Genomic DNA, 7,508 nt, shown 5'->3' with positions numbered 1-7,508 from the left:
ACTTCAGTGCTTCAGGACAGCCGTGGCCTACTGGTTAGCACTTCGGACTTGTGACTGGAGGGTTGCCGGTTCAAACCCTGATCAGTAGGCATGGCTGAAGTGAAGTGAAGTTCCCTTGAGCAAGGCACCTCACTGCTCCCTGAGCGCCGCTGTTGTTGCAGGCAGCTCACTGCGCCGTGATTAGTGGGTACCTCACTGTGTGCTGAGTGTGTTTCACTAATTCACAGATTGGGATAAATGCAGAGACCAAATTTCCCTCACGGGATCAAAAGAGTACTTATACTTCAGACCAGAGCTGATGCTTCAGCAAAGGCCGTCACTGAAAAGCTGTGGATGTCGTTGAACACAGCTGTTCTCACATTAGCCATCTCACATTAACCATTGTTGCCTAATTACCAATTATTCATCAAGTAGTATCTACTTTACCTATCTATTTTTAAAATACAAAAATACACACCAATAAAGTATTTTGATACAAAATACAGAGCCATTTCCTTCAACCCAATAAAATAAAAATGACAAAATACTATTTTGTATTTGAAATACATATTACATGTTTCAGAAATCTTGACATGTCTAAGTTTTGGGTTGCAATATACAGGTAGTGGGCTCTCTGTTAATTTTAATGAGTAGGCCTAAGCCTAAAGTTACTAGCCTGGCTAGTGCCACCACTTCTCAATTAGACGTGGTCTGGGAACCAAACGTTCATTTTCTCGTATTTGAAAAAAATGCCCAGATCCGTTTATTGGGTGCCACGGATGTCTATCAAATGCGTCTGTGCATAGCTCATCATCGTCTTGCTTTCCCCCTGTTCTGTGATTGGTTCCCTATCTCAGGTTTTAAAATTTGCTCCATGGTCTCCAGGCTGCCTTAGCAGCGTGAATCAAATCGCGCGCAAGGCAGCATGGGAACACCCAGGCTATAAAGTTACAGCATTTCTATCACAATTGACCAGACTTTGACCTTTGGTCTGCTTTTAACAAAATTCTGGCTATGATTGTTCCTTGTATTGCATCATGAGCCATCACTGTGCCTATTGCATTCTACTGTTGTTAGCCTTAAGCCTAGCTCAGTCATTATGTTATACCACAACAACATAACAATCAAATTCTATGATTGCCACTGATGTGAATGATGAATGATGAAAATCGCAAAAGTATCGAAATTGAGATTCTTCACTTAGTATTGGTATTGAAACACTAATGTTGGTATTGTGACAACAGGAGTTGGGGATGTGTCCCCACCAAAGCTGAGACCAAACCTACGCCCTTGCCCCCCACTTATTGTCATATATGTGGGAGGGAGGGTTTGGGGGTTCTCCCCCAGAAAATTTTTAATTTGTTTGATGTGGGCAGCCGTGGCCCACTGGTTAGCACTCTGGACTTGTAACCGGAGGGTTGCCGGTTTGAGCCCCGACCAGTGGGCCGCGGCTGAAGTGCCCTTGAGCAAGGCACTGCTCCCCGAGCGCCGCCGTTGAAGCAGGCAGCTCACTGCGCTGGGATTAGTGTGTGCTTCATCTCACTGTGTGCTGAGTGTGTTTCACTAATTCACCGATTGGGTTAAATGCAGAAACCAAATTTCCCTCATGGGATCAAAAAAGTATATATACTTCTACATACTTATACTTATGTGATTTCCTGTATTCTGGTGCATTTTGGGGATGGCCAAAACTAAATTCAATCATATTCATAGCCTACATCCTGATTTGTTGATATTGAGGCAATGATTCCATGCAAAGGCTTGGGCTTCAGGGCCCCCTGACCCCTTGGGCCCCTGGGCCCGGTAGGCCCGTGCAGTAATCCAACCCTGAGCCCAACCATTATCGATCAATTGCACTCACACCCATAATCATGAAATGCCTGGAAAAATTAATCCTCCACCTCATCCTGACAACCGTCAGACAACACCTGGACCCATATCAATTTGCATACAGACCCAGATGAGGTACGGAGGACGCAGTGGCATGCCTTCTCCATCCCATCCTTCAACACCTACAGACACCTGGCAAGTTTGCTTCAGACCTTTTCATAGACTTCAATTCCGCCTTCAACACAATCCATCGTCACCAGCTCATCAAGAAATTGCATCACCTCATCATCCCCCCACCTCTCATTCACTGGATCCATAACTTCCTCAGCAACAGACCGTAGACCGTGATAATTGACTCAACAACATCATCAACCATCATCACCAACACAGGGCTATGTTCTCAGCCCCTTCCTCAACAGACTATACACCAACGACTGCAATAGCCCATCTCCCGTCACTACCTATGAAAAGAAGATCAGGATGACAATGTCCGTCTTCGCAACACTACAGGTTCGGAGCCCAATCCACCACTGAGTGACAGTCAAATTACTTCTTAATTCTCAGTCGTCTTTATTGATCATTAAGTCTTCAAATGACAGCAGTTGTGAATTAGCCTGATGTTGTCATACTCAAGTTCTAGTCAGAATATGAGTCTGATACTGCTCAATTGGGACGTAATTATGGGGAGTGTTTCAACCGATACAGGGGGGGAATGCCTCTGCACTCAATTGGATAGACCTACAGTAACCAATCAGAGCAACGAAATAGCTTACCGTGAGATGTAGGAAGAACACACTAACCATCCTTCTTCTCCACATATACCTTAACATTGTTTTCTGGTCTTGAAAAAGTTATTGTGCCATCAACAACCGTTAGCGAAACGTAGCAGGGTAGGCTATTAGGAATTAGGATTTCCGTTTCCGTTTTTTAAAAATAATTCCGTTGAACACCGATATGCTACAAACATGTTATAAACAGCTGGGGAAGGCTGTCGCAAATCCCTCGAACAGATGATCAATCAGAGATTTCAAACGAACAAGTTTGAACAACAACATGTCACAATGCAACACGCTGTTTTCCCTTGATGAAAGTGAAACCATGAGTTTTCCCACATCTCAACTTTGGCCAAAGTTTTCAGAAATAATCGTTTTCAGTGATAAAACCTCATTGAAATAATATGCATTTTTCCATTGGGGTCTTAGAAGCCATCTGTCTCCTAGCCACAGCGTTTTTGTTGCGAACAAAATCAACCTAAGTGTGCTCAGATGACGTGATAGACGAGGCGCTGTTGCTCACCTGTCCATCATCATGAAGCCTGATTTGATTGGTCCGAACAGCTTTGGTTCGAGCATAGTTGCTCTAGTACAGTACGTTGTGTTTGGAAAATAGGCTCCCGCTAGATTTTCATGTAAACATTGTTTTTTTTTGCATATTTTGCTAAAGGAACAAGATTTTTTTGTCTTCAAATGTTCACAATCCATCTTTAGTGTTTTTATCTGTATGTTTTAAAATAAGCGATTATATCTAGTCCAAAAACTGATTTTCACATTTTCTTCTATTTTTTTTAATTCCACTTTTTGCACACAAAACCCGCAGATAATGTAGAAAGGTTGTTGGTTCTAAAACAATATCCATAGTTTTCAAACTTTGAGTGTCTGAAAAGTGTAAAAACACCTCCTCTCTTGTTGCCTATGTCAAAAACTATTTCTTAATATTTGATTTCCTTGATGCTTTCCTTGACCTGCCATGTCATTCTGTTGTCTACCTTAAAGAAGCCCTATGCAGGTCTGGTTATTCCTTCGCTGTTTCTGGGTTTTCGCCTGATTTGGGCTGCCATTTTTCCTGACATACACTGTAGCTCCCCCTGCAGCTTCGGTAGCAAGTGACTGCTACGCTAAACCCCCCTAGCTAGCGAACTAGCCATCAATAAACCAAGCTAAACACATAGGGCTCACAATAAAACGGTTGAGCAAACATATTGTTCAAGAGACTATCAAATCACATTACAAAAACGAAGTACACCCAAGGGTAGGCTACTTACAATTTCAACAGCAACAAAGCCAAGTCGGAGTCCGTTTTGCAGTCTTCTTAGAAACTACAATCTGACTACATTTTCGAGTATTTCCGCCGAGTTACATCCGGATGCGTTCGGACCGCGACCAGAAAGTTGCTTATTCATTTTTTCCGCGGAGAAGCACTAGGGGGAGACGAAGCACCCACCAAACAACCCAAAAAGTGTTGTAGAACCATCAGAATGACTCATAACCTGCATAATTAAGGTCATTTTTGCTAAAATTGTTGCATAGGGCCTCTTTAAGAGAAATTTGTCTTGGACACAACACAACAACACAACACAGTACACCACTAGGTGTCAGGCATGGGTAGTTAACTCATTGAATGCCAAGCTGTTTTCGGGAGCTTTGTCCTAGAGTGCCAGCAATCTAGACCAGACCACTGTTGATGATTTTTGTACAGCCACAGCATATTCTGTGTTATAGCTATGAACACATACAATGGCTTGTTTAAAAGGTGAGACTTTAAGCTCTCGGTGGGTGCAAACCGTGTATTTCTACACGCCTCTGTTCCTGAGAAATCCCAAGCTAAACAGTGGCTAGTTTTCATCAAAATCACTGTTTTTTTCTAGAAATGGAGATATAACGTCTTTCATGAAATATGAAGTGTTGCCTGTTACTTACTTACTATATTCATGAAATATGAAGTGTTGCCTGTTACTTACAGCGAGACCTGGCGAGACTGCCACCTAGTGATAGACCCACGAAAATGGCCTGGTTTTGACCTGACGTGCATGCATCACTGATTCGACCCAAAGCGGCAACCGAGTTATGATAAAAGGAGTTTTCTATCGTCATATATTTCATTTCCATTCATCACAGAGTTCCCAAAATCACATATAAGGTGTGTTAGAGTGTCTAGTTTCGTAATTTAAAAAAAAAGCTAAAAACGTAATATTACGTTTTTGGCACTCAACGCATGGGAAGGAAAAACGTAATATTACGTATTTGGCACTCAATGAGTTAAGTAGCAGTATAGGCAAAATTAACAAACAAAAGAATATGAGGTACAAACAAACAAACAAACCACGGATATAAGTTACAAACAGACAGATGGCCCTCTCACAGCCTGAACTAATACAAAAAACAACTAACTCAAGGGAAAACATTGGTCAGACACTAAACCATGTGCATTTGCTCTCTTTAATCTGGTACGCCCTCCAAATGAGCCTGGGACAGTTGGTCAAGGCTAAAGTTAACATCATCTTGGTCACTGTGATGCTAAGCACCAGTCCTGGTGTGGACTATGGCTACCCTCAACGGGTCTCCAACTGCAGGGTTACCGAGGCCTGGCTCCCTCCTGATACCCCTATGAGGCTGTGGAGCAGCCAGTGCTGATGGGCTGGATGAATCTTGACTGGTGGGAACAGGTTTAAGCTCGGAGCGATGCATGGTCTTAAGGGGGCCCTCCTCCCCATATTGCCTGATCTTATAGTGTGTGCCAATTCCATCCAGACACTCCACAATTTCATACTTGGCGGACACCCATGTATCCTGGATTTTGTGGCGACCATGAAAATGGTTCTGGCAAAAGAGTGTACATGTACATTACATTTAGCAGACACTTCTTGACCAAAGTCACTTACATACTGTACCTCCAGTATTTCCATGTAGGTGGTCGACTGGTAACTGGCTTCTGACCGAACATCAGCTCGTATGGGGAGTGCTGTGTGGACTGGTACATGGTGGTATTATAGGCGAACAGGAGCTGAGGGAGCAACTGGGGCCATTTACGCTTCTTTTCAGGGGATAAGGTCCTGAGCAAGTCATGAAGTGTCATGTTGAAATGTTCACATTGACCGTTCCCCTCTGGATGATAAGTGGTGGTTCTACTCTTTGTTATGCTGTAGATGTCACATAGGTGCTTCAACAGCTCCCCCTCAAAGCTGCGCCCCTGATCAGAGTGGATTCTCCTTGGCACGCCATACACATGAAACCATCTCTCCGTTAGAATCTTAGCTACGGTGGAAGCTCTCTGATCAGGGGTGGGAAAGGCCTGGGTCAACTTTGAGAAAACATTTGTGACTACCAAAACATTCTCTTGTCCTGTGCTAGCCCAATCCAACAGAGTAAAGTCAATGAAGATTATCTACAAAGGCTTAGTGGCTAACAGATTTCCCAAGAAGGTTGTGGCTTGGGTTGTCTTGCTTTAGCAACCTCACAGTGCTCACACTCAGAACACCACTTTTGCACCTCATGCCACATCTGGGGCCAGTAGCACCTCTGGCATATCAAATCTGTGGTCCTGTCCACCCCCAGATGGCCATGGTTGTTGTGTAGGCTAGTGAGCACTTCGACTCACAACACCTTGGCCAGTAAAAGCTGCAGCACTGGATCCCTGGAAGGAGCAGCCTGGATCGCTCGAGACAAGGTCCCATCCACTTCCTGCATCTGGGGCCACTGCTTTATCAGCTGCTGGACTTCTCTTGGTTCACTCCACTTGTCTTAACGGGTAGGTGGTCGTCCCTGTCGCAAAAACCACAGGTATCTGGAAATACAGGGATCAGTCCCTTTCAGGACTTTCAGGTCTCTTTTGGTTCGACCAGGGATGGTGTCCACCATACAAGATTCTTTCATCCAAGTCTTGGATAGGTGCAGTCGAGGCTTATATGTTGGCTACGGCAACGTCCAAGCCGTATGGGGACATCCAGGCCGTGTGACACAGTGTTAGTGGGGCTGGGAAGCCTAGAAAGGGCATCGGCATTGCGATTAGCTGTCCCAGGACGATATTTGATGTTGTAATCAAAGAGGGCAAGCTGAGAAACCCAGCACTGTTCCAGAGCACCCAGTTTCGCTGACTGCAGGTATTGGAGGGGATTGTTGTCAGTGTACATGGTGAACTTGTTGCCCAGGAGATACTTGCATTTTTTTTCTGTGATTGCCCACTTGACTGCAAGGAGTTTGAGTTTCATGGCACTATAATTTGACATGTTCCTCTCACTTGGCCGCAAGCCCCGGCTAGCAAAGGCTATTGGTCGCCGTAACCCATCCTCCTCCTGTCACAGAACTGTCCCCAATCCTGCATGGCTTGCATCCGTCTCTAAGATAAAGGGACGACTGAAATCGGCATAACCTGGGACTGGCGCTTGAACAACCCATTTTTTTAAGGCTCTGAATCCAGAAAGTTCTGAAGGCAAACCTGAACCTGACTACATTCAATGATAACTATCCAATATTCAGATGTCTCTTTTTTTGTAATTGAAATGTATGCAAATTAGTGTATAATTAATGAGATATTGTTAAATAACATCCATAAACATATATTTTCAGAAAACTTGTAATGCAAGAAAATATTGTCTCTACATAAATAATCAACTAGTAAAGTTTCATAAGAATATCAAGGAGTTACATTTTTTACCCTATTCACCCGTTCTATGTTGCCTATGGAGGCCAGTTTTAGGCCGCAAATGCTAATTAGCAGGTTTAAAACTAAATAATCAGCTAAGTAAATATGATATTCAGAATTAGCACCTAAAATTAGGCAAAATACCCTCTTTACCAGTGTTTTCTCACATTTGACCCCCAAGTGATAGTAGTCCCAGTCTTAAAGGAGAATTCCGGTGTGATATTGACCTAAAGTGTATTGAAACATGATACCGAGTGTGAACGTATATCTCATAGCCCATC

This window comes from Alosa alosa, chromosome 16 (assembly GCF_017589495.1).
Source record: "Alosa alosa isolate M-15738 ecotype Scorff River chromosome 16, AALO_Geno_1.1, whole genome shotgun sequence".
NCBI lineage: Eukaryota > Metazoa > Chordata > Actinopteri > Clupeiformes > Clupeidae > Alosa > Alosa alosa.
The sequence above is the reverse complement of the archived record's forward strand: the minus strand, read 5'-3'. Positions refer to the sequence as shown.